Below are 25,958 nucleotides of genomic sequence, written 5' to 3'. Positions count from 1 at the left end.
TTGGCAGGACCCTCGGCGGAACCCCCAACGACACAGGACATGGAGTTGGCAGGACCCTCAGCGGAACCCCCAACGACACGGAGTTGGCAGGACCCTCAGCGGAACCCCCAACGACACAGGACATGGTATTGGGATTAGAGAAGGGGCATGAGAAGGGACTTGAAAAGAGACTCGAGAGGGGACTTGAAAAAAGGACTTGAGTCGGCCGGTAAGCCGACAGGACTGGAGCCGGGGCCATGGCTGCTGGGACCGGAACTGAAGCCGGGACCATGGCTGCTGGGGCCGGCACTGGAGCCGGAACCATGGCTGCTGGGGCCGGAGCTGGGACCATGGCTGCTGGGACCGGAACTAAAGCCGGGACCATGGCTGTATGGGCCGGCACTGGAACCGGAACCATGGCTGTGTGGGCCGGCACTGGAGCCAGAACCGCTGGAGCACGGGCTGGAATCCTGGCCTTGCGTCTCTTAGAGGTATTTGAGGATACGTGGACCTCCAAACGCCAGGCGGGATCCCGAGAAAGGGTCCGAGAATGGAGACTGGCACTCAGGGCTGCGTGAAAAAACTCTGAACCATTCAGGCAACGAGCTCCTCAACCAAGGCATGTTGGCCACGGCCATTTGTGCCTTTTTGAGAACAGCCTCTTTGTCCCTTCTAGACGAGGTTCTACTCCACTCAGCATGATGACACAGAAGGGAGTAATCCAGATTGAACAGATCCAAGTCAAAATAATAAACTTCCGCTGGGTGGTCGGTTCATTCTGTTAAGATCGCGGAAAAGGAAGGACCCAAATGCACACTACAAAAAGAGGTAAAAGGTCTAGAAACAAAAACGAGCTTTATTTACAAAGCTGATGAGCAAAAAACATGGCATGGATAACATAGGTAGCACAAGGAATATACATCACCCAAAAAACGATCGTGACCAACATTGGAGGGAGACAGGAAAAACAAGACTAAATACAGAGAGGGGTCATCACAGGACAATAAACAGCTGGGTAAGGGAGGCAGAAACACAAGGGCAACAGGTGAACACAATGAGACACAGGAGGAAAAACACAGGAAGGAAAACAAGAGACAGGGAGAACAGCAAAACAAAACCCATTACCAGACAGACAAAACTAAAACCATGACATAACACCAAGATCGTGACAGTAACCTGTTTTAAAAGTGTTTAACTTTGGCCATTTTAGTACATATAACCCTGATACCCCAAACTGAGCCATTTATAACAAACTACTCACTTCTGCTTTCTGCCATACTTTATTCGTATGGCAGAAGATTCAAAATAACATATTTTTTTAAGGATTTACTCAAGTGGTAGACTGGTTTGAAACCTTCCATTTCCCATCCTGAAGTAAAATGTGTTCATTGATTCTAACAACACATCCTCACTCCCAGGTCGGCCTATGTTGACGTTATGTCAAGTCCCCTGTGTCGGCTTTTTCCAACGTAATTGGGGGACCCTTAGCGTCCAATTTCAACGCAAGGGGGGGGCCCTTAGCGTCCATTTTCAGATTTCCGGGATGTTCATATGCTTCTATGGACGCTCATGGAAGCACGGCATTCGTTTGTGTCGGCTGCCCTTAAAAAGGCAATGTGAGCGTCCATTCTCATTGGATAACGGAGAATTGTACACCCGGAAGTAAGTATTCCCCTTACTGTCGATTGATTTTACAGTGATATCTGCACTACTCATCAACTAAAAAACAACCGATTATCCTTGTTAATTACACAACATTGATTGGTTAAAATTGTGTGCAATGCTTTTGTATTTTTCCCCTTCGATTCGGAGAAAAGGATGGCAGAAGACACTACACTACCCAGAATCCCCAGCTATCTTTTGACGTCACGTGATCTTCAAATTTCTCCCTGTAGAAAAAAAAAACATGGCCGAACTTCGTTTTATTCTCAGTGGAAAATGCCTATTTTAAAGTTAGTTTGGCCATTAAAATGCGTCTTGATGTCATTTGATGCGAGAAATATGAGTTGTTATTTCAGATGATGTGTGCAGTGGATGTACATGATCTTTAGTTTGCTAGTTATTACAAAGATTACTTCAGGAAATTGCGTCCATAACGTTTTCATTGTTGCTAGGGACGCTGCTATCGATATTATTTATGTTATGTTGTGTAACTGTTTAATGGTGTTATCTTTATTGCTACCCCCTTCCCCGTCAATGTATAGTGTTGGTCCACAGCGCAAACATATTAGTTTAACAAAATCCGCATCTAAAGATAGCCTACGTTATTTTCCCCTGTGCAATTCGTCATTAACAAATACCGGAAACAGACGGAAAACATTTTTTAAAAATAAAATAATACTTTATTCCGAGTGTGCTTGCTTTTCTCTTTGAACGTCATCACATACCGGCATTGTAATACACGGTTCGGCTGAATTAAATATTACATATCTGCCGTAGTTCTGTATTTATAGAGCCCTGATGAGAAGACTTCTAGACAAACATGAGGAACTGAAAACGTGACGTGGATCATAAATATATCAGCCATTAAACAACATCTTATATTTATTTTCACACAATACGTCTCCTTGCAGTATCAACACTAATTCGGCTGACTTTTATATTTGATCCAATTGGTAGATAGGCTGTATTTACACCATAAAGGTGCACAGCTGATATAAGGGACACCTAGTGGTTAAAGCATGTTATTGAATTTCATTATTTTTATTATTAGATATTAATAGGATCCCTATAAAGTATATTCATTACTCGTTATTCTCTACTAATAGTTAATTAAAGACTGTATATAATGACTATGTTGCACATCCCTTTCAAGATTTCCTAAGGTTTATTGACATATCATAAAGGCCTACACAACTATGGTGTAGTTATGCATTGAATGAAAAACTTGGGTCGCAGGTTCCTCAATAGTGCATTACAAGACATCTATCAATATGTGTGCATACCTCCAGCAATGTTAACTATGTTGAAGCACTTATTTTAACTGGTATTATACTCTTATAAGATGTATGTAGATATTTCATCTACGGCCTTGTCAGGTATTGAACAATCAATAAATAAAGAACACAGAATTGTTGAATATAAAACACAGAATTTGTGTGATTATACTAAAAGATTTACAGATAAACACCACTGCAACTGTTACACATGCTGATGTAACGCAAATGTTCCAACTTGGGATCAATAAAGTATATCTTATCTTAAGCTGATCGATGGCTACTGCCATATTTGCAAAATGTGCCTCTGAACCTTGACAAGTGCATGTTTCAGGCTTATCAATTAATTAGGGCTGTCAGTTGATTAAAGCGATTAATCGCATGATTGTCCATAGTTAATCGGGATTAATCGCACATTTTTTATCTGTTCTAAATGTACCTTAGAGGAATATTTTTCAAGTTTTTAATACTCTTATCAACATGAGTGGACAAATATGATTTATGCTAATGTTTATTATCATTTGAACAATGACAAATATTCTCATGAATATTAAACACAACAACCTCTGAACATTACATGTGTGTGTGAGAGAGTGTGATCGTTGGATCTATGTGCAACTCAAGGCATATGCTCGAACGGGAGCTGCCTGGACGCTGCAATCATGTTGCTGCAATCATGAGTGTGCTGACTTCTCGTACAATGTCCCGCTGTCTGGCTTCCTGCATCAAGTCAAGTGCTCGGCGCAGTTGTGTGGATATGGCGCTCCTCTGTTTTCACAGCTCCTTATATCCGTTAGCGCAGCTAGCTAGCACCAGATGCTAACAACAACAATAGCCGCGTTCACACTGCGGTACGGTAATGCACGTAAGGTCTCTCTCTCGCTCGGGCCACACAGACACACACCCTCCCGGTGCTCCCGCAATTTTCACCCATTTATTAATTATATGTTTTAAATGTGAGTGTTTCCTATCCCCTAAACCTCCAGGGATGTACACAGTTTAATACTGACAACTTCTTATTATGGGAAATACGAAAACGTCTTTTAAAACTACAACTCCCAGTAGAGACGTACCATAGATAGAGAACATGTTGCGAAACAGAATAGCCAGCATGTGTAGTTCTGGGGACGGGGTGGACCCGTTCAAATCCAGTTTTGGACAGTCTGCCGTGGTTCCGTCCCATTTCAAGTGGTGTTCGACTCTCGGCGTAACCCTCAGAGCACACTCTCCAATCACAGAGCTTGAGGACTATCACGGGGTTTGTCAAACAGAGCACATGGTGTAGTCCAAACGATAGCTGGGGATTCTGGGTAGTGTAGTGTCTTCTGCCATCCTTTACTCGAAAAAATATTTGTTTCTCCGAATCGAAGGTGAAAAATACAAAAGCATTGCACACAATTTAAACCAATCAATGTTGTGTAATCAACAAGGATAATCTGGTGTTTTTTAGTCGATGACTAGTGCAGATATCACTGTAAAATCAATCGACAGTAAGGGGAATACTTACTTCCGGGTGTGCAATTCTCCGTTATCCAATGAGAATGGACGCTCACATTGCCTTTAAGGGCAGCCGACACAAACGAATGCCGTGCTTCCATGAGCATCCATAGAAGCATATGGACATCCCGGAAAGCTGAAAATGGACGCTAAGGGCCCCCCCCTTGCGTTGGAAAAAGCCGACACAGGGGACTTGCCATAACGTCAACATAGGCCGACCTGGGAGTGAGGATGTGTTGATTCTAACAAGTCTGGAGTTAGAACCAGTGAATTTACTCCCTTAAGGCGATACACAGGGTTAGCAGTATGTCCTTGACCCCCGTCCCTCAACGACGCCCACCATAATCTCCGAAGCAGAGATGCGCACCATCTCCCCCGTCTTCATCACCATGCCTACCACAATCATCCGGACCAAAACGTCCTCCCCTCCCCTTCAAGACAGCATATGCAGTCTCCGAAGCCTGATATGGATGTGTGTGTACAAAACGCAGCAAACTCTAACTGATATGTGCTGAGTCCAGGCTCAAGGGCGTATGGCACTCTCAACTCTTTCCAGGACATGCCGGGGCCCTGCCTGCCAGTAGATTTGCCGACATCTGTGTTTATAGGTAATATATTAAGATCGGTGAATCTTAGAAACAGGAAGCGCTCAAACGTTTGTGTGAGTTTATCAAATTTAGCAGTGACTCCATGTCATCCACAGCTTGTCACAAAAAATCTGACTGATAATGTATTTAACACACTTTAACTAGCTTTATTAAATGTCAGATCTTTGCCAGGAAAAACAGTTTTAATCAATGATTTTATCACTGAGCACAATCTCGATTTTATGTTAACGGAAACTTGGATTGAACAAAATAACAGTGCAGCTGTTTTTATCGAATCAACCCCTCCCAACTTTAGTTTTATGAGTCAGGAAAGAATGCATAAGAAAGGGTGTGGAGTTGCCCTTCAGCTGAAATGCTCCTCTCGAGCTCTGTTCCTAAATATCTATAGACCACCCAAATACTGTGTAAGCTTTTTTGATGACTTTACTGAACTTCTGTCTATAGTGTGTATTGACCAGTGGCGAGCCGTGACTTTTATACCTAGGCCCTGTCAGGGTTTAGTGCTAGTATGCTGTTAGCTGTTGTGTTTTAGTGTCTTGTCTATCGGTCTGTTGATAATTACTATACTCTCTCTCTCTCCAGGTGTCGGCACTTCCTGTCCGTGTGGCACCTGATAGACTGATTGTTGTTCCCGCCCCTGATTGTGTCCACCTGTGCCCTATTACCTAATATGTATATTTAGTCCTTCTCTCCCTTTGTCTGGTGTTGGTTCGTCTTGTGTTATCATTAGATCCATGCCTGTTTGCCAGAGATGTATATTGCAGTACCTAGTAGATCCTAGTGATTCCATGGAGAGTCCTAGTAGAGCCTAGAAGTATAATTGAAAGCTTTGGTTTCTATTCAATAAAGAGTATTACCAAGCAACAGAATCGAGCATCTGAGTTCTTACGAGTCCATCGTATCAGGCCCTCTGACCCCCCCCTCCAAAAAAAAGAAGAGATATTACGTCACAGCGTATACTTCAGCGGAATATCAAAACAGCGGCCCGGGGTGCAAAACGCATCAATGACAGCGACCCTCTACCACACAAAACAACACCATTTATATAAACACCTATCATGACAGGGCACCCACAGCCAAGTAACAATTACAAATGAATTAAGTCGGCACGGCGGCCCACATTGAAAATGACTTAGGCCTACCTTTGATGATCAAATCACTTAAACACAAAGTCCATCCTCCTGTCTTTGGATGAAGCACTTGTGGGTCATTCAGCTGATCCTTTGCCAACAAGCTCTCCCGTCTTCACATAACTCGCAGAGACGGCATTTAACCCTTCACATTCTAACAGAAATTGAACAGGCAGATTCGAAGGATGTATTGCTTTGGAAATATTATTTTAAATACAATTAAATCAAGTTATTGTTGGTAAAACTAATAAAAAATGTAACAACAAAAACATATTAAAAAATGTTTTTTTAATTAATGTTTTCAAATATTATTTTTTAGAATATCTTAGGCCATCACAGAGGGCCTAGAGGGCCCTGACGGCTCGCCACTGGTATTGACTTATACATAATATCCATGTTGACAACCCCCAGGACAGAGGGGCTAAAGAACTGTAAGGGGCACACTCTGGACTTAATCATCTCAAAGGGTCTGAATATCTCTTAAGGTTGTGGTGACTGATGTTGCATTCTCTGACCATTCCTGTGTTTTCTTTGAGAGCTCTATTTCTGTTCACAACATTTTTCAAAAAGAGGTAACCACAAAGTGATATTTAACTGAAAATACGAGGGAAATGTTGGCTCAGAATTTTTCTTCCACAATTGCCCCCGCTAACATCTCAGTAAATGAGCTAGTAGATCATTTTAATTCAAACATTTAAAATGTTATACAGTGGATGCCATTGCTCCAACTAAGATAAAGGAAGTGTCTGGCAAGAAAATATCTCCATGGAGAAAGGCCATGACCATGAAAACAGAAAGAGTGTTGAAAAGCTGAGCGGAGGTGGCGAAAAACAAATCTCCAGGTTTATTTTGAAATCTATAAAGATAGACTTGGTCTTTATAATTTGGAATTGAAAATTGCACGACAGTCTTTCTTCTATGACATCATTAACAAAAACAACGCACGTGCCTTATTTGCTACTGTCGACAGACTAAGAAATCCCCCAGCCTGCAATGATTTTGCCTCCTGCTTCACTGACAAAATTCAGAAAATCAGACAAGAAGTCAGTGCCTCTGCATCAGGTACAGCAAATGTGTTGTCCCCCCCTTTGTTGAATTTTTTTGTTGATATGTTATATTTGATGAAAACATAAAAATATTAAGAGTACATACAAAATAGGGGGAAATGATAAGGTCAATGATACAAATATTGAACATATCAAGAAGATACTGTAGTGATCTCTACAATAAAACAGTTTAGTGCCGGACGTCCAAAGATATTAATATGAGGATGTGCAAAACAGACAAACTAATTAGGCTTTATTTAATCTTTAAAGAATACTTTAGGTTAAGGTCTTCTTTTAAATAAGAAAAAAGCTTTGGGAGTATCTACAGATAAATATTAAGCCTGACAAAGTATTTAACGTCTAATATATTGCATAGTTTGTTTTGGGACTTGACAATCAACTTTCCTGCAATGTTAACCCTCTGGAGTCTAAGGGTATTTTCTCGATTTTTAGATGTTTTCTTAAATCACCTTTTAAATGTATTTCTTCTAACATGGCACCCCATGTGTCAAATATCAAAATGTTCAGGAAAATCTCTGGTATTGCTATATATACAAATTACTCACCTTAGAGCACTGTTTGATGAGATAAGTAGCTCAAAAGCTTAACATTTGACAACCGATTTTCGGAAAATCTTCAAAACTTTTGTGAAAACACAAATGTACTCGTGATCGAATTGTTTTGGTGTTTTAGATTTGGTTACCAAAGTCTTAGGATCACAAAAGCAGTGAAATATTTGAATTGCACTGTATATAAATGTGTTATTCATGTCTAAAATGAAAAAAATGTAATTCGAATTTTGAGTAAAATAGGTGTTTATCACTCTACTTTCACCACAGCAGGGACTGAGATACATTAGGACTGAATAATGACTTAATATTACATACCAAGGTTCATGTGATGTGTAAAAATACAAATTGAGCATTCAACCTTTTTTTTCAACCAACAATTTATTATAAATGTTTTTTTCAACCAACTATTTATATAAGAAACTGGAAAATCTAACTATTTACAATATTGAATATCAGAACTTTCAACCAACTATTATTCATTATAAATGTCAAGACAGTGTCAAGGTATTTGTCTGTCTTCCAAGACAGTGGGTATGGCTGCTGTGTAGGTGGGGGTGATGGTGCATGGACTGCTGTGTAGGTGGGGTGTACAAGTGCTATACGAGACCTCCACGAGACCTCCTTGCTGGCTGGGTTGATCGTGATGGCTGTGGTGGAGCCTTTGTGCTGAGGTGTATCTTGACCTGGTGGCAGCCGCAGATGGAGGTGGAGGCAGCTGTAGTGATGCTGGTCTGCTGGTCCTTGGTGGTGATGGCTCTGGTGAAGGCCCTTGAGCCACAGTAGATCTTGACCTGGGGGCCGGCACAGATGGATGTTCTGGCTGCTGGATAAACGCGGCCTGTGGGCCACTAGGCCCAGGCAGCTGTGAAACATCTCTGTAAAACAAATTAAAATGTAGGACAATAATTACAACTAATTTAATTGAAATAAAGTTCAAGTAAAATATTGCTCAAGCACAAATAACAATGCACACATAAAAAGAAAGTTTGGCAGGTCGGAGAAGGAATCTCTCGATCTCTCACACTCACACACACACACACACACACACACACACACACACACACACACACACACACACACACACACACACACACACACACACACACACACACACACACACACACACACACACACACACACACACACACACACACACACACACACACACACACACACACACACACACACACACACCATTTGTATTGTATTATTGTATAAGAGGTTCCAGGTTGAATTGAGGCGAATATTTGTAATGTTCAGAGGTTGTTGTGTTTAATATTCATGAGAATATTTGTCATTGTTCAAATGATAATAAACATTAGCATAAAGCATATTTGTCCACTCATATGTTGATAAGAGTATTAAAAACTTGAAAAATATTCCTCTAAGGTACATTTAGAACAGATAAAAAATGTGCGATTAATTTGCGATTAATCGCGATTAACTATGGACAATCATGCGATTAATCGCGATTAAATATTTTAATCGACTGACAGCCCTAATTAATTGATAAGCCTGAAACATGCACTTGTCAAGGTTCAGAGGCACATTTTGCAAATATGGCAGTAGCCATCGATCAGCTTAAGATAAGATATACTTTATTGATCCCAAGTTGGAACATTTGCGTTACATCAGCATGTGTAACAGTTGCAGTGGTGTTTATTTGTAAATCTTTTAGTATAATCACACAAATTCTGTGTTTTATATTCAACAATTCTGTGTTCTTTATTTATTGATTGTTCAATACCTGACAAGGCCGTAGATGAAATATCTACATACATCTTATAAGAGTATAATACCAGTTAAAATAAGTGCTTCAACATAGTTAACATTGCTGGAGGTATGCACACATATTGATAGATGTCTTGTAATGCACTATTAAGGAACCTGCGACCCAAGTTTTTCATTCAATGCATAACTACACCATAGTTGTGTAGGCCTATATGATATGTCAATAAACCTTAGAAAATCTTGAAATCTTGAAAGGGATGTGCAACATAGTCATTATATACAGTCTTTAATTAACTATTAGTAGAGAATAACGAGTAATGAATATACTTTATAGGGATCCTATTAATATCTAATAATAAAAATAATGAAATTCAATAACATGCTTTAACCACTAGGTGTCCCTTTATATCAGCTGTGCACCTTTATGGTGTAAATACAGCCTATCTACCAATTGGAAGGTATTTCCAGTTACTTTACATTCAGTATACAATCACAGACACACATATAGGCTACATCTGATTACAAAGTCTCATCTGTACAGGACGGTAAATTAACAGGCACACATATAAATAAATCTATGACAAAGTCTCATCTGTACAGAACAGTATGATAAAATAATCGATGGCAAAAACATGTCACTGTAAATGTCTCCGTTGTGGGACGAATAAATGATTAATTTAATCATCTACACATGTAATCTCACTTTTACACACCAAAATAACACAGAGTAAACGTTTGATAATGGAGAGTCTATTTTGTCCAATAAAAGTTCATGACTATCGATAAAAAATATATATAAATAAACCTATTGTTCATTTTCGCGGTATTCCCCACACATTGCCAGTACACTATTACTGTAATATTTACACTTACCCATGTCCAAATGGATCCTTGTTGTTGTCTTTGTATTCTTCTTCTTCTTCAGAAGAGTCGAAGACTTCAGGTTATGAGGCTCTATCTTCACTTCACACTTCAGTTTTTTTTAGCCATTTTCTCTGTCTCTCTCTCTCTCTCTCCTCATAGACGTAAACTGATGGGAGACACGTGATATGTTTTTTTTACTTGGTGGGTAGGTCCTTAGTGATTTCTCAATGTCCATTGGTCATTTCAGACCATGATGGCTGCCGACCGAGATTTCTTTGACGGACACACGAATTGAAGGAGTAGATAGCACTTCTCCGCGCCGTTCCTATGAGTTTGCTTTAAAAGAAGGAACACTAAAAACAACCAGGACGAGGGTTAAACAATAATCTGTTTTAATCATAAAAGGTAATAATGCAATACAATATAATACATTACCATACCATATAAAGCCATATCATATCATATGCGTAATGTCAGGAATATGCCTACTCCTCTGCCCTGGTTCACGTGCTGCTTCGACCCTCCGGTCTGGGCAGCGCGAGAAGAGAGACAGCACAAAAGGATGAACAGGCTCTCAATACCAACACAGACAGGAAGGGGTGGAGTTTAACGGGTCGTCTTTTCCGGTCATCTCAAACAAACACCTCTGGCATTCACTGTCTCATATTTCTGCAGCCTCCACACACACATCCCCCCACATTCCAGAGAACACAATTGGGTCTTGCTCACAAAGATAACACAAAGATTTCATCTCTCATATCTCCAACTTCTGGTTACACAGACTGCTTATTATTAATACAAATAATTAAACCCACACATATACTATTCAAGATATGTAGACTTCCCTGAAACATGACATGCTCGAGATCTTAAGCAGAATATACTCTCATCCACCCAGCACCCTGTCCTGCATACCTACACCTCCCCTACAGAGTAATAAAACCCTGTTTACTCCAACCAGCCCTTGTTTATAGCCATTTTAGTCCTCACATTTATGAAAGGATAAAACAGAGAAATCAATATAAAACACAAACACAGGTATTGTTTGAACAGTATTCACTTAACTGCTACTATTGATAATTACCAGAGAAACTCAAGGGACCTCTTTTAATATCTGGAAATTGCAACAAGACTTTCTGCCATTTCAAATGTAACACACTTCTTAAATATCAGATGATAATAATCTGCAGAATCCACCAATCCCACAGTGTAAAGTCAAGCTGCTTTGAGCGGCCATATTGGGTGCTGTGCCCTGGTTACAGTCTCACAGGAGATACCGCTGGAAAGCTACTCTTCCAGCGATTCCGCGGATATCTGAATCATATTTCTACTCTTTATAATCGAAAATATATGATTAATTACGTAAAATGATGCGCACCTGGACGCGCCGGCGCCTCCATATTTTCCAGAGGGTTAACTATGTTGAAGCACTTATTTGAACTGATATTATATTTATTTATTATACTCTTATAAGATGTATGTAGATAGTATAAGAAATGTGCAGAATATGACAGTTTAATGGTGGAGGTACACACATATCGATAGATATATTTTAATGCACTCATACCTGCCAACCCTACCGGTTTGGGCGGTAGTCTACCGCTTTTGACATGTTTCTACCGCCTACCGATTTAGCTGGCTTTCCCTACCGATTTCAATCTTCCCAAATTACAACAAATAAAAATGCCCCTTGGCGCACTGACAAGCTCGCTCCTATCCAATGAAATTGGATTTGCTCATCACGTGATTAGTGTTTGGTTTTGCCGCCACGGTGTTGTTTATTCACACATCGACACACTGACAGCGAGACACAGTGAAAGGTTTTGATGGTTTTGGTATGGAAATTCCCGAGAAGAAGAAGCCCACCAAGTGGTGGGACAATGTATTTAAAGCCAAGTGGACAGCAGATCACCCGTTCATCAAGGTATCGCGGAGAGGAGAGAAGCACGCATTCTGCGAATTGTGTAGGTCCGACTTCTCGATTTGCCATGGCGGACAAATGCCAGTCGTAAATGAAGGGACTGGTGAGAACATCGCATCGGCCCTCAAGGCGTCCCTTAACACTAGAACCGCCAGAGGTCGCTGTATACCTATATCCGCCAACGGGTAAAGTTTGTAACGATCAACTATCTAAACTAGTTGTGTTAATTAAACGCACAAGGGGTTCTTGAATGAAATAAGATTATAAAGGTAAACAGAAATAATAAGCGGATAATCTGCTCCTTTAAACAAAATAAACAGAGACAGATTTCATGCATGGATCCATTATATTGACAGTTTTACAGCCACACAACACAAATAAAACAAAACAGTCCGCTCTGGGATACACAAAAAGTGTCTTTACTGCCTAATCCAGGCTATTGTTTATTGAGAAAAAAACTGTTGCTCCTGCGCCCGTCGGCGGCAAAAACAGAAATGTTTGTAGGCCTTTTCAGGCTATATTCCACACAAAAAAGAAACACGAGGTCCTGCGTGGCACACAGGAGCGATCTCACCCTGTGTCAGAGAGAATCTCTCTCTCTCTGTGCGCGTCCTCTCCAAGGAGACGTGCTTCCAGGTCGGTCGATGCAATATCCACATACGGTTACTTTCAGTTACTTCCCCTATTGCATTTTTACACATGCTGAGAAACCGTAACTATCCCGCTGAATACCCGCATTCACCACACACAGGCTTCCTCCTCCCGTGAGAACCACCCCCGGCATCCTGTTGACGTGCCCACTAAAAAGCCTCTGGGCGCGCCGCGACAGGTGAATATGCAAATGAGGCTTGCAGAACCACACCCTCAAACCTTACATAAAAGTGGACATTTAACGACTGTAGTTGCGAGGATAATACACATGCATCATAGATTCTCATTTCATTTGAATCTAAACTAAATGCCTTAACCCTTTCCCCTGCCCTTACAGTTTATAAGAACCACTGAGATCAATCTGCGACTGTCACAAGTTTACCCGCTATTGATTTCCAAGGTACAATGTACCATACAGAACGGTGAGTTTTTATCGCACAGGGATGAAATGTATACCAATATAATCTGTGGACTCTCAGCTTTTCATATTATATGTGACCCGCTCTATCGAAATCAGTCGGAAGTCGCAACGGCTCATTTCAGAATAAACGTGGATTTACGTAAAAAACTATTTTTTCAGGGTTCGGGTGTTTTGTTTGATTTTAAACAAACAAAGTCTTGGCTTTCAGAATATGAAACTTTTATTTCCAAAATCACACGATAAATACATTTTTGAAGCTTGTAAAGGGACGAAGACAAGCACCTCTCACTCGTAATCTGCTCTTCCAGCAGCGCCGCCCCCCCTTACCTCCGGCTGAAAATATGAACGTAAGAGTATAGTAATCATAGATAACACGGCAGGGTCCGTTACAGTTTGTTTTCATCTGATTTAAATTAAACAAAGTCTTGGCTTTCAGAATATTAAACTTGTTTCGGCAAATTCAGATGATAAATATAACTTTGAAGCTTGTAACGGCATAATTACAAGCGGAGTAATTTAACGTCACAGCCGGCATAACAACAGCCGGTGTTTCTCGTGAGGGTTTTCTCTGGGAAACAAACACAATACACACAAACGCAAAAATACACAAACACACACACGTATACACATGTGTTGCTTGTGCCTCACAGCAATGCCTACTACGAGGCCTTGTTCAGCATGGTGCGCAAGATCACTACTGATCAGCGGAGCCAGCTTGGGCGTGGCAAAGAAGGCCATTCTAAGTCAAGTGTTTACAGTGAAACTTATGGGATCCGAAACACTCTGTGTGGTCTGTTGGCAGGGAAGATAAATATCTTCGAAAAATGCACCTGCTGCAACTGGAGACCAGACCCTGAACTTCTGAAGAAAGCCAAGTCCGCCTCGTACCAAGCACTAAAGTGACTGAACATTGTGTGTAATGATATAGTGATGATGTGATGCATGCAATATATTAAATGCATGGTTTATACCAGTAATTCATGTGGTTTAATTTCTTCTGATCACCTAATTTGGGCGTGCACATTTGCCACGCGCAAACCTACCTCTTTTGGATTTGGAAAGGTTGGCATGTATGATGCACTGTTGAGGAACCTGCGACCCGTGGAACCGGGGGGTGGACCCGTTCAAATTCAGTTTTGGATAGTCTGCCGTGGGTCCATCCCATTTCAAAGTGCTGTTTGACGCTCGGCGTAACCCTCGGCACACTGCCACTCAAACATCCAATCACAGAGCTTGAGGACTAATCACGGGGTTTGTTAAGCAAAGCGGAGAGAATACTTACTTCCGGGTGTAAAATGCTCTAAAGCAACTGCTCCGACTGTCGGTCCGACGGACCCAAAGTCCGACATTATGCAATCAAACAAATAAATAAACACAAGGATAATTGTGTCTTATTGTTGAGTAAATAACAGTGTGTGGTTTAGAAAATAATACAACATTAGAAGTAAAAAACTATGAAACAATACAGATTTCAGTATTCTGAGCCCCTACTCTCCCCCTAACTGACAGCAACAAAAATCCTACATTATACAATTAAAATAAATAAGTAAAAACAATAAGTGTGGCTTGATATTGAGTAAGAAAAAGGTTGATAAACGCTGTGAGAATGGGTCTGGGGAGAGCATTTCTCCGCGATCTCAACTTGTCTACTACATACGTTCAGGGAGCTCTATAGATGGACATCCCCGAAAGTTGAAATTCAACGCTAAAGGCCCCCCCCCCCCCTTGCGTTGGAAAGTGACAACAGGGACCCTGACATAACGTCAACATAGGCCGAGTTCGGAGTGAGAACGTGTTGGTTTTTCCACAGGCCCTGAAAACTGCAGTCTGCAAAACCGCTCTTAAAAAAGAATAATCTAGATGTTTCAGTAATGAACAATTACAGGCCCATATCAAACCTGCAATTTCTAGGTAAAATCATTGAAAAAGTTGTTTTTCAACAGTTGAGTAATTTCTGGCATTTAAATAACTGTTTCGATGTGTTCCAGTCAAGCTTTCGACCAAACCTCAGCACTGAGACTGCTCTTGTAAAGGTCTTCAATGACATCCACTAAACACAGACAGTGGCAGAACTTCAGTGTTAGTATTATTAGATCTCAGTGCTGCGTTTGACACTGTTGACCACAACATATTACTAGACCGACTAGAAAACTCGGTGGGACTTTCGGCAACAGTTCTAAATTGGTTAGAATCCTACTTAAAGGACAGAAAAAACGTTGTTTCGATAGGTAGCAGTGGCGGCGCCAGGGTATGGCTGGGGTAGGCTACAGCCATACCAAGAAATGGCTTAGCCCCACCATGAAAAATGATGTTAAAGGAAGCAAAATAAAGTCCGCCAACTCGCGGAGTAAATTGCACAGACAGCAGTTAGTACGATTGATTTCAGTAGCCCCTTGTCTGGAAATACCGAAGACTAGAAACGGTTTTAAAAACGTTTGTCACGTAGTGATCGTCTTCTCAATAGAACATCTTTGATGTCTTCTGGCCAATCACAATCACGGCGTGGTGTTGTTGCAGTAATTCCCAACGGAGAGTACTTTTGCTGTAGTACATCTCTATATACACTGAACAAAAATATAAATGCAACACTTTTGTTTTTGCTCCCATTTTTCATGAGATGAAGTCAAAGATATAAAACATTTTCTATATACACAAAATAACCATTTATCTCAAATATTGTTCACAAATCTGAACAAATCTTTGATAGTGAGCACTTCTCCTTTGCCGAGATAATACATCCCACCTCACAGGTGTGGCATATCAAGATGCTGATTAGACAGCATGATTATTGCACAGGTGTGCCTTAGGCTGGCCACAATAAAAGGCCACTCTGAAACGTGCAGTTTTGCTTTATTGGGGGGTCCGAAAACCAGTCAGCATCTGGTGTGACCACCATTTGCCTCACGCAGTGCAACACATCTCCTTCGCATAGAGTTGATCAGGTTGTTGATTGTGGCCTGTGGAATGTTGGTCCACTCCTCTTCAATGGCTGTGCAAAGTTGCTGGATATTGGCAGGAACTGGAACACGCTGTCGTATATGCCGATCCAGAGCATCCCAAACATGCTCAATGGGTGACATGTCCGGTGAGTATGCTGGCCATGCAACAACTGGGATGATTTCAGCCTCCAGGAATTGTGTACAGATCTTTGCAACATGGGGCCGTGCATTATCATGCTGCAACATGAGGTGATGGTCGTGGAGGAATGGCACAACAATGGGCCTCAGGATCTCGTCACGGTATCTCTGTGCATTCACAATGCCATCAATAAAATGCACCTGTGTTCGTCGTCCATAACATACGCCTGCCCATACCATAACCCCACCACCACCATGGGCCACTCAATTCACAACATTGACATCAGAAAACCGCTCACCCACACGACGCCACACACGCTGTCTGCCATCTGCCCTGAATAGTGAAAACCGGAATTCATCCGTGAAGAGAACACCTCTCCAACGTGCCAGACGCCATCGAATGTGAGCATTTGCCCATTCAAGTCAGTTACGACGACGAACCGGAGTCAGGTCGAGACCCCGATGAGGACGACGAGCATGCAGATGCGCTTCCCTGAGACGGTTTCTGACAGTTTGTGCAGAAATTCTTTGGTTATGCAAACCAATTGTTGCAGCAGCTGTCCGAGTGGCTGGTCTCAGACGATCTTGGAGGTGAACATGCTGGATGTGGAGGTCCTGGGCTGGTGTGGTTACACGTGGTCTGCGGTTGTGAGGCCGGTTGGATGTACTGCCAAATTCTCTGAAACGCCTTTGGAGACGGCTTATGGTAGAGAAATGAACATTCAATTCACGGGCAACAGCTCTGGTGGACATTCCTGCTATCAGCATGCCAATTGCACTCTCCCTCAAAACTTGCGACATCTGTGGCATTGTGCTGTGTGATAAAACTGAACATTTTAGAGTGGCCTTTTATTGTGGCCAGCCTAAGGCACACCTGTGCAATAATCATGCTGTCTAATCAGCATCTTGATATGCCACACCTGTGAGGTGGGATGGATTATCTCGGCAAAGGAGAAGTGCTCACTATCACAGATTTTTTCAGATTTGTGAACAATGAGAGAAATGGTTATTTTGTGTATATAGAAAATGTTTTAGATCTTTGAGTTCATCTCATGAAAAATGGGAGCAAAAACAAAAGTGTTGCATTTATATTTTTGTTCAGTGTACATCGATACAACATTACGTGTTGATAGAAATCAACACGTAATGAAATAAGACCCCACCGTTTGATGATTGATAGGTGTGTGGGCTGTCTTTCATTTTGACACACAGAACAATGGGGGCTATCCACCCTTATCCACAATGTAATTCACACAGCCTCTTTTCTCTGTGAGGAGCAGCAGGTTCAGCTTTTAGAACAAAGTAAAACAAAACTAAAATGGCATTCATTTTTTTAAATGTGTAGTAATAGATGTATTTATTTTTCTTCTCAAGAGAGTACCAGAATGTGTATTTTATGTTAGTATTTCAATAAATCTCCTGGGGGAGAATCCCCCCAGACCCCCCTGCAGGGGTTGGGTTTTCAGCATGTCAACTCTTTCACCTGTGGGGAAATAGCAGGATTGGCTCCAGGTCACCCTTTTTATTCACTACAAGACAAATGTGCCTTTTTATTTCATACAGTTAAATTTTGAATTTGATTTAATCTAAACCTCACGTGTGGCGTTTCACTGTCACGGGGGGCGATATAGCGTGTAATTAATTACATTGCAAATACTGACTTGAGCCCCACCACTGTATGGGTTAGCCCTACCATAGATTACCCAACAAAAATACTCTGGCACCGCCACTGATATTTAGATACACATCTGAGTTGACATGACATGTGGGGTACCTCAAGGCTCTATCTTGGGGCCTCTTCTCTTTAACATCTACATGCTACCACTGGCTCAGATAATGAAAAACAACAAAATAAGTTACCATAGCTATGCGGATGACACACACATTTACGTAACAATTTCACCAGGAGACTATGCTCCAATTCAAACACTGAGTAAGTGCATTGAACAAAGCAATGACTTGATGTGTCAGAACTTTCTCCAATTAAACAAAGATAAAACTGAGGTAATGATTTTTGGAGCCAAGGCAGAACGTATAAAAGTTAGCGCTGAGCTTCAGTCTTCAATGTTCAAAACAACAGATAAAGCCAGAAATCTAGGTGTAGTCATGGACTCTGACCTGAGTTTCAACAGTCACATTAAAACAGTTACTAAATCAGCCTACTATCACCTACATAATATATCTAGGATTAAAAGAATAATGTCACAGCAGGATTTGGAAAAACTTGTCCATGCTTTTATCTTCAGAAGACTCGACTACTATAATAGTGTATTTACAGGTCTCATTAAAAAATATATTAGAAAGCTGCAGCTGATTCAGAACGCTGCTGCTCGAGTCCTCACTGACACTAACGGCCCCTACACACGGCGGCGTGCGTTGCCGCTTGGCGGTGGGCGTGTCTTGAGCTTGGGGAGTCAACGCGAGCAACATGACCAACAACCAATCACATGAATGTCCCGCCCCGGACATACAAAGCAAAGCATTCATGCTACATCCATGCTGGCTAAATATACTGTCTATGCTTGCTAGCTGTCCATTCAAACGAAGTACACTGGATATAAACTCCCCAAACAAGCGAAAACCTACCAGTTTCACCCACTGTCTCTGCCACCTCCCCCCATGCCTGGCTCCTCCGGTTTGTATCCCTGTATGTAAAGAGGGACTGGTCATATACTACCGGGTGATTCCCTACCGCCACGATCATTTTCTCCTCCATTTTTTGACATATGGGAAATAACTGCGGTCTGGCTCTCCCAACATACACCCGGTTTGATTGGCTTGTGCTTGTACTGTCATATTTACATACGAGGGATTTGATTGGCTGACGCCTCCGTCGAGGCGGCAAAAGTAGAACATTGCTCTACTTTTGCAGCGAGCACCGCGAGAGAAGCTACGCTTTGCTCCCACAATGCAGTTCGGCGAATCGTGACGTCACCCCATTCAAAAGGAATGGGCAGAAGCGTTGAAGCGGCAACGCACGCCGCCGTGTGTAGGGGCCGTAAGAGAGTGGATCACATCACTCCTGTTCTGAAGTCTTTACACTGGCTTCCTGTGTGTCAAAGAATTTATTTAAAAAATACTGCTGCTGGTCTATAAAGCATTGAATGGTTTAGGCCCAAAATGCATTTCTGACCTACTGCTGCATTATAATAATAATTAAAACTGCGGTCGCACTTGTGCGCGCAGTGATGAGCGGGCCCTCGCTTCCGTGTGCCTGTCGGGGAGGGCGGCCGGTCGTCCCGGCGTCAAGCAGACGCGCGCGAGTCCTGGGAAATGAGCCGTTTCTCATTTCTATAATTTCCGCGTCCCAGACTCCCAGGTCCTCCGGCAGCGACCCAGAAACGGCTGTCGGTGCGCCGTCTCGAAGGAAAACAAATTTCTCTAAAGGCTCGTCGAGGATCGATTATCGAGGAGGCTGTCTGGAAGAGCCGTAACCGAGGATAAACTGATTTAGAGGAGAGAGAGGAGTGTCTCTAGAGGAGCTATAACCGAGTATTCTCCTGAGACGATTTCAGCCAACAGTGATGTTTAAAAGAGGTGTGACGCATGGCTGGACTTCTGTCAACGAAGCACAGCTCTTCAAACTGTTCCCGTTGTGATAATAAGTTATTAGAGATGATCAAATGTGCATCAGACTTTCTGCCCTTTACCGTTTGTTTACTCACTAATCACATGTCCCCTGGATGTTAGGTGATGTTACAGTGAGAACAGCTGCTGAGGTCAGTGCAGAAAGCAGAACAGTGTGTATAATATATATTGCTCAATAATAAATGTAACAGGCCTACATTTCACACTTTATTTGTAGGCTTTAGTAGATATCTACAAATAAACAGTAGGGTTAGGGTTAGGGAGTGTATAGATGTCTATCCAGAATTGTGGTAATCACAGAGAAAACAAGAGATCATAATAAATATATGGTTGCTAAAGCATGATTGAACAATGTAACTGTAAGCCTTATAGACAGAGAAAGTGTTTGTGTGTGGGGGGGGTGGTGTGTGTATTTATTTGTAGGCTTTAGGAGATATCTACAAATAAATAGTAGATATTTTTCATGAAACCATATGGTGCTTCACATAATAAATACAAGGGCTGTAGCCTAATATTTATTATATGCTTTAGGAGCTGTTTGAGTTTGTTGTACAACGTGTGTGTGTGTGTGTGTGTGTGTGTGTGTGTGTGTGTGTGTGTGTGTGTGTGTGTGTGTGTGTGTGTGTGTGTGTGTGTGTGTGTGTGTGTGTGTGTGTGTGTGTGTGTGTGTGTGTGTGTGTGTGTGTGTGTGTGTGTGTGTGTGTGTGTGTGTGTGTGTGTGTGTGTGTGTGTGTGTGTGTGTGTGTGTTGATGTGCCAGGCAGACAGGCAGTAGGTTATCTGACATATAAATGGTCCAAAAAGGTATATTCTCTGTTAGCTTACGAGGTCTTCGTTTCAGCTAGCAACTATTTGCTTCACAATTTAGCATCACATTGCATATGGGCAGAATTTGTGCTGGATTGGAATTTTTTCGAACATTTCCCTAGGAGTTTGCAAAAATGTGCTTAAAATGCATGAAAAACGCACATTGTTGAATATGGCCAACTTCCTGGGTGGCGGGGCTAATAAAAGCAAATTTGAAATATGTGTGCAATCATAATAGCAATATGTATACAGCGTTTCGTGAATATCGGAATAACTATATCCGAGCAGTTTGGAGCAATTTGCGCCATGTCAATCGTCAAAAATGGTGTATTCGCTGTTAGCTTACGACCTCCACGAGTAATTTTTCAAAAATGTGCTCCTCAATTAAGTATCATATTGGATAGGGGCTAAACCTGTCCTGCATTGGAATTTTTCTGATCATTCCCCTAGGAGGAGTTTGCAAGAACGTGCGTAAAATGGCCGACTTTCTGGGGGGCGGGGCTAATGGAAGGCAATTTGAAATATATGTGCAATCATAATAGCAATATGTATACAGCGTTTCGTGAATATCAGAATAACTATATCCGAGTAGTTTGGAGTAATTTGCGACATGTAAATCGTCAAAAATGGTGTATTCGCTGTTAGCTTACGACCTCCACGAGTAATTTTTCAAAAATGTGCTCCTCAATTACGTATCATATTGGATAGGGGCTGAACGTGTCCTGGATTGGAATTTTTCCGATCATTCCCCTAGGAGGAGTGCGCAAGAATGTGCTTAAAATGCATAAAAAAACGCACATTTTTCAAAATGGCCAACTTTCTGGGGGGCGGGGCTAATGGAAAGCAATTTGAAATATGTGTGCAATCATAATAGTATAGTATCATATTGGATAGGGTCTAAACCTGTCCTGCATTGGAATTTTTCTGATAATTCGCAAGAACGTGCGTAAAATGGCTGAAAAACGGCTAATGGAATGTAATAATAATAATAATAATAATAATACATGGGATTTTTATAGAGCTTTTCATGAAACTCAAAGACGCTTTGACAGAGAATTAAGAGGAGAAAAAAGACAAGAGAAAACAAAAAAACAAAATATAAATAAAATAGATAACAAAGAGATAAACAGAACAGAAAATAGGGGGGGTGGTCAGAGATTGAATGCAGTGTTGAACAGGTGGGTTTTGAGTGATGTTTTGAATGCTGTGAGGGAGGAAGAATCTCTGATGGATTGGGGTAGTGAGTTCCAGAGGGTGGGTGCAGCAACGGAGAAGGCTCTGTCGCCCCAAAACTTGAGGTTGGTCCGGGTGGGGAGGGACAGGAGGTTGGCAGTAGCAGAGCGAAGGGAGCGAGTGGGAGTGTGTCTGTGGAGGAGGTCAGTCAGGTAGGATGGGGCCAGGTTATGGAGGGCTTTGTATGTCATCAGGAGGATCTTGTACTGAATTCTCTGGGGGATGGGGAGCCAGTGGAGCTTGATGAGGATGGGTGTAATGTGTTCACGGATTCGGGTGTGGGTGAGTAGACGGGCGGCGGAGTTCTGGATATATTGAAGTTTTTTGAGGATTTTTGCAGGTGAACCGTAGAGGAGGCTGTTGCAATAGTCCAGACGGGAGGTGATGAAGGCGTGGATGAGGGTTTCGGCAGCAGTGGGAGAGAGGGATGGACGTAGACGGGCGATGTTTTTGAGGTGGAAGAAGGCTGTCTTTGTGATCTGTTTGATGTATTTGTTGTAGGAGAGGGTTTGGTCAAATATGATGCCTAGGTTCCGGATGTGAGGGGAGGTTTGAACTGGGAATGTATGTACAAATATGTCCGCAATTCCATGAGGAATGTCTGTGCCAAAATTCGTGAAGTTCTGAGAAACTATGTGACTACCACACAATAGGGGGCGCTAGTGAGCAGTTTTTTTGAAAATGTACGGGGTTTTTTTACATTCTCGAAAATGTTGTGGGCTCTGACCTGTGTCCCAAGCTCATTTTATGCTATCGCAATTTAAAAAAAATGTATAGGCCACGCCCACATTATGAATTTGTTGCGACACTTTAAATCTGAGTTTGTAGTCACCCCAAGAGTATGTGTAAAAAAAAAATAATAATTCGTCCATCCGCTCTTGAGTTATAAATTGGTGGTGTTTTTGGCGCCCCCTATAGCCCTACATGAAAATTATTTGGTGTGCCTATTTCCCAAGACAGATGGAACCTTTCCACCTAAATCTGTGGTGAATGGATACATTGTTGATGAGTTAGGAGCATTTCTTTCTAAGCCCCGCCTTTTTGTGAGTACGTTTTTAATTCATGGCGGAAATACTTATAGTTTGAACATGCTCATCTCCTAGGGTAATGTGTCTGACCCTCCACCAATGCTGTATACGAAGTTTGGTGTTGAAAAACTGAAAATTGAAATGTAAGTGAATATTTAACTGTTTATGTACATTATGCCAATTAAAAAAAAACAATTTAGGCGGAGTTTAGGGTTCCAAGAGGATTATTTGTAGAACAGGTCCTCCCGGATATGTGTGCAACATTTCAGGTAATTCGGAGTTACAGTGCGACTTTGTAAATGTATTCCGAAATGGGATTTTGATAGGTGGCGCTAGTGAGCAGGTTGGAATATTTAACCCAGAATGTTGTAATTTTTACCGGTTCGGGTGTCCGTGCAAAATTATACAACTTTTTAAGCGTCCTAAAGCCCTCAAAAGCAGGAATGATGGCGACTAATAAGAATAAGAATAATTCCACCAATAACAATAGGTATCCTTGCACTTCGTGCTAGGACGCCGTTGGGTCCTAGCGCTTCGTGCTCAGGCCCTAATAATTCCACCAATAACAATAGGTATCCTTGCACTTCGTGCTAGGACGCCGTTCGGTCCTAGCGCTTCGTGCTCGGGCCCTAATAATAATGCATTTTATTTATATAGCGCTTTTCACAACTCAAAGACGCTTTACAGTATGAGGGAGGGTAGACAAACAAGGACAGGCAAACAAGTAAGTATAGTAAAATAAAAAGGCAGTCAAGAGGAAGTTGATTGAGAGGGGGAGGCTTATGGGTAGACCTAGTTGAAAAGATGTGTTTTGAGGCGGGACTGAAAGACTGTGAGGGAGTCAGAGTCACGGAGATCTTGGGGGAGGGAATTCCAGAGCGTAGGAGCTGCCACTGAGAAGGCTCTGTCCCCAAAGCTGCAGAGTGTGGATGTGGGAATGGATAGGAGTCCGGCTGCGGTGGATCTGAGGGACCTTGGGGGTTGATAAGGAGTGAGATAAGGGGGGGCCAGATGGTGGAGTGCTTTGTAGGTGAGGACCAGAATTTTATAGTTGATGCGATGGGAGACAGGAAGCCAGTGGAGGTCTTTGAGGACTGGGGTGATGTGATGCCATGATTTGGTATGCGTGAGGAGTCGTGCAGCTGCATTTTGAACCCGTTGGAGTCTGTTGAGGGATGTAGTGCTGATGACGTAAAGAAGTGAGTTGCAGTAGTCAAGGCAGGAGGAAATGAGACTTTTCTTTTTGCCGCTGCTTTTAATTGAACTATTCATATCTTAAACTGCACTGTAACTTTTATCCATGTATTCTTTTAATGTTTGTTACGTCCCCACTAAGGTCTAGGGGACCTGGAGTCAATAACACATCATCACCAATAATTATGAGGGAGTCAGCGTAAATGTTGACAAAAGGTTTATTCCTTGAACAACCTAACTGAACCGAAGTTTAACAGAAATACTCTTTGTGTGAGGAGGAGGAGGAGGAGGAGGAGGAGGAGTCAACGGATTGTAGCGCGTTGCTCCTGTCGCCTTCCTGTGCAGCAGATGAGCAAACGAGTTGTAGCCGTCCTCCTCTCGGCGTCAGGTGGCTGCTACCAGCTGAGCAGCCGGCCTGTTGTTGTCCTCCTCTCGGCGTCCGGTAGAAGGCTCTCGCCGCCCTTCTCTCCTCTCGCCGCCCTTCTCGCCGCTCCTCACACCGCGTATCGCCGCTCCTCTTGCCGCTCCTCACACCGCGTATCGCTGCTCCTCTCCGCGCCTGTGCTCCCGGCGGAGATGTAAAGTGGATTAAACAGCCGGTGTAACGCGGTGGGATTACCTTCTCGACTCTGCTGTGCTGCTGTAGCTGAGGCCTGGTTTCACCTGCTCTACTCTGCTGTGCTGCTATAACTGAGGCCTGCTCCACCTTGCTCCGGGAACAGCGTGGATACTGTTGTGCTGGACTGGGAGAATGGCGGGTGTCGTGTTTCTGCTGTGCCTTTTCTTGGCTGTACTGGACAAGGAGAAGATCGCTAGTCGTCCTGAACAATCTACTGGATTCGGGTATGTTCTGCCGCCCGCAGTGGACATCCCCTGTACAGTTTCGGAGGTGTTGCACAAACAATTGCTGGTTGCACTGTCGCAGACATTCATTTCGGAAAATGTTTGTCTTTCTCACATGCCTGCCACGATGGTCCTTCAGAATTGTTTTTTAAACTCTAATCTCACTTTCGCGAAGTTTGCTGGTGACTCTAGATCAACTGACAATGTATGTGTGTTGATTAAGAGGAAAAGGTGCCTGGTATTTTTATTGTTGTTACTATCTGGAAATGTACAGCCAAATCCAGGTCCACCTAGCAGTATTAGTCAAATAGCTACTCCTGCTGATTTTATATCTAGATCTGGGCTAGGTTTAATTCATTTAAATGTGCGTAGTCTGTTACCTAAATTAGATTTTGTCCGTATTTGGGCGAGTTCGACTGATGCTGATGTCATTGTCTTATCAGAAACGTGGCTAGATAAATCCATTTTGGCCTCTGACATTTACATAAATGGTTACAGTGTATATCGTACTGACCGGCCTAAAAAAGGTGGTGGCGTTGCCATTTATGTGAAAAATAAGTTTTGTGTAACTAATATGGTTTCCAAATCTGTTGGTAAACAGCTAGAATTTTTAGCCGTGAATATTGAGGTAACAAAGGGTCAACAGGGCTGCTACAGGGCTCCTTCGGCTGTCAAGGACTCTTTATCGTCTTTGGCAAAACTGTTATCGCAACTTTCCTACAAGGAAATAGTGCTGCTTGGTGATTTTAATTGGGACTGGTTAACTTCTGTGTCAGAGGATTTTAAAAACCTGTGTACCTCTTTGAATTTTACCCAGATTATAGACAGTCCTA

The sequence above is a fragment of the Pseudochaenichthys georgianus genome, chromosome 21, assembly GCF_902827115.2.
Source record: "Pseudochaenichthys georgianus chromosome 21, fPseGeo1.2, whole genome shotgun sequence".
In the NCBI taxonomy this organism is placed as follows: domain Eukaryota; kingdom Metazoa; phylum Chordata; class Actinopteri; order Perciformes; family Channichthyidae; genus Pseudochaenichthys; species Pseudochaenichthys georgianus.
Note: the sequence above shows the minus strand (reverse complement) of the source record.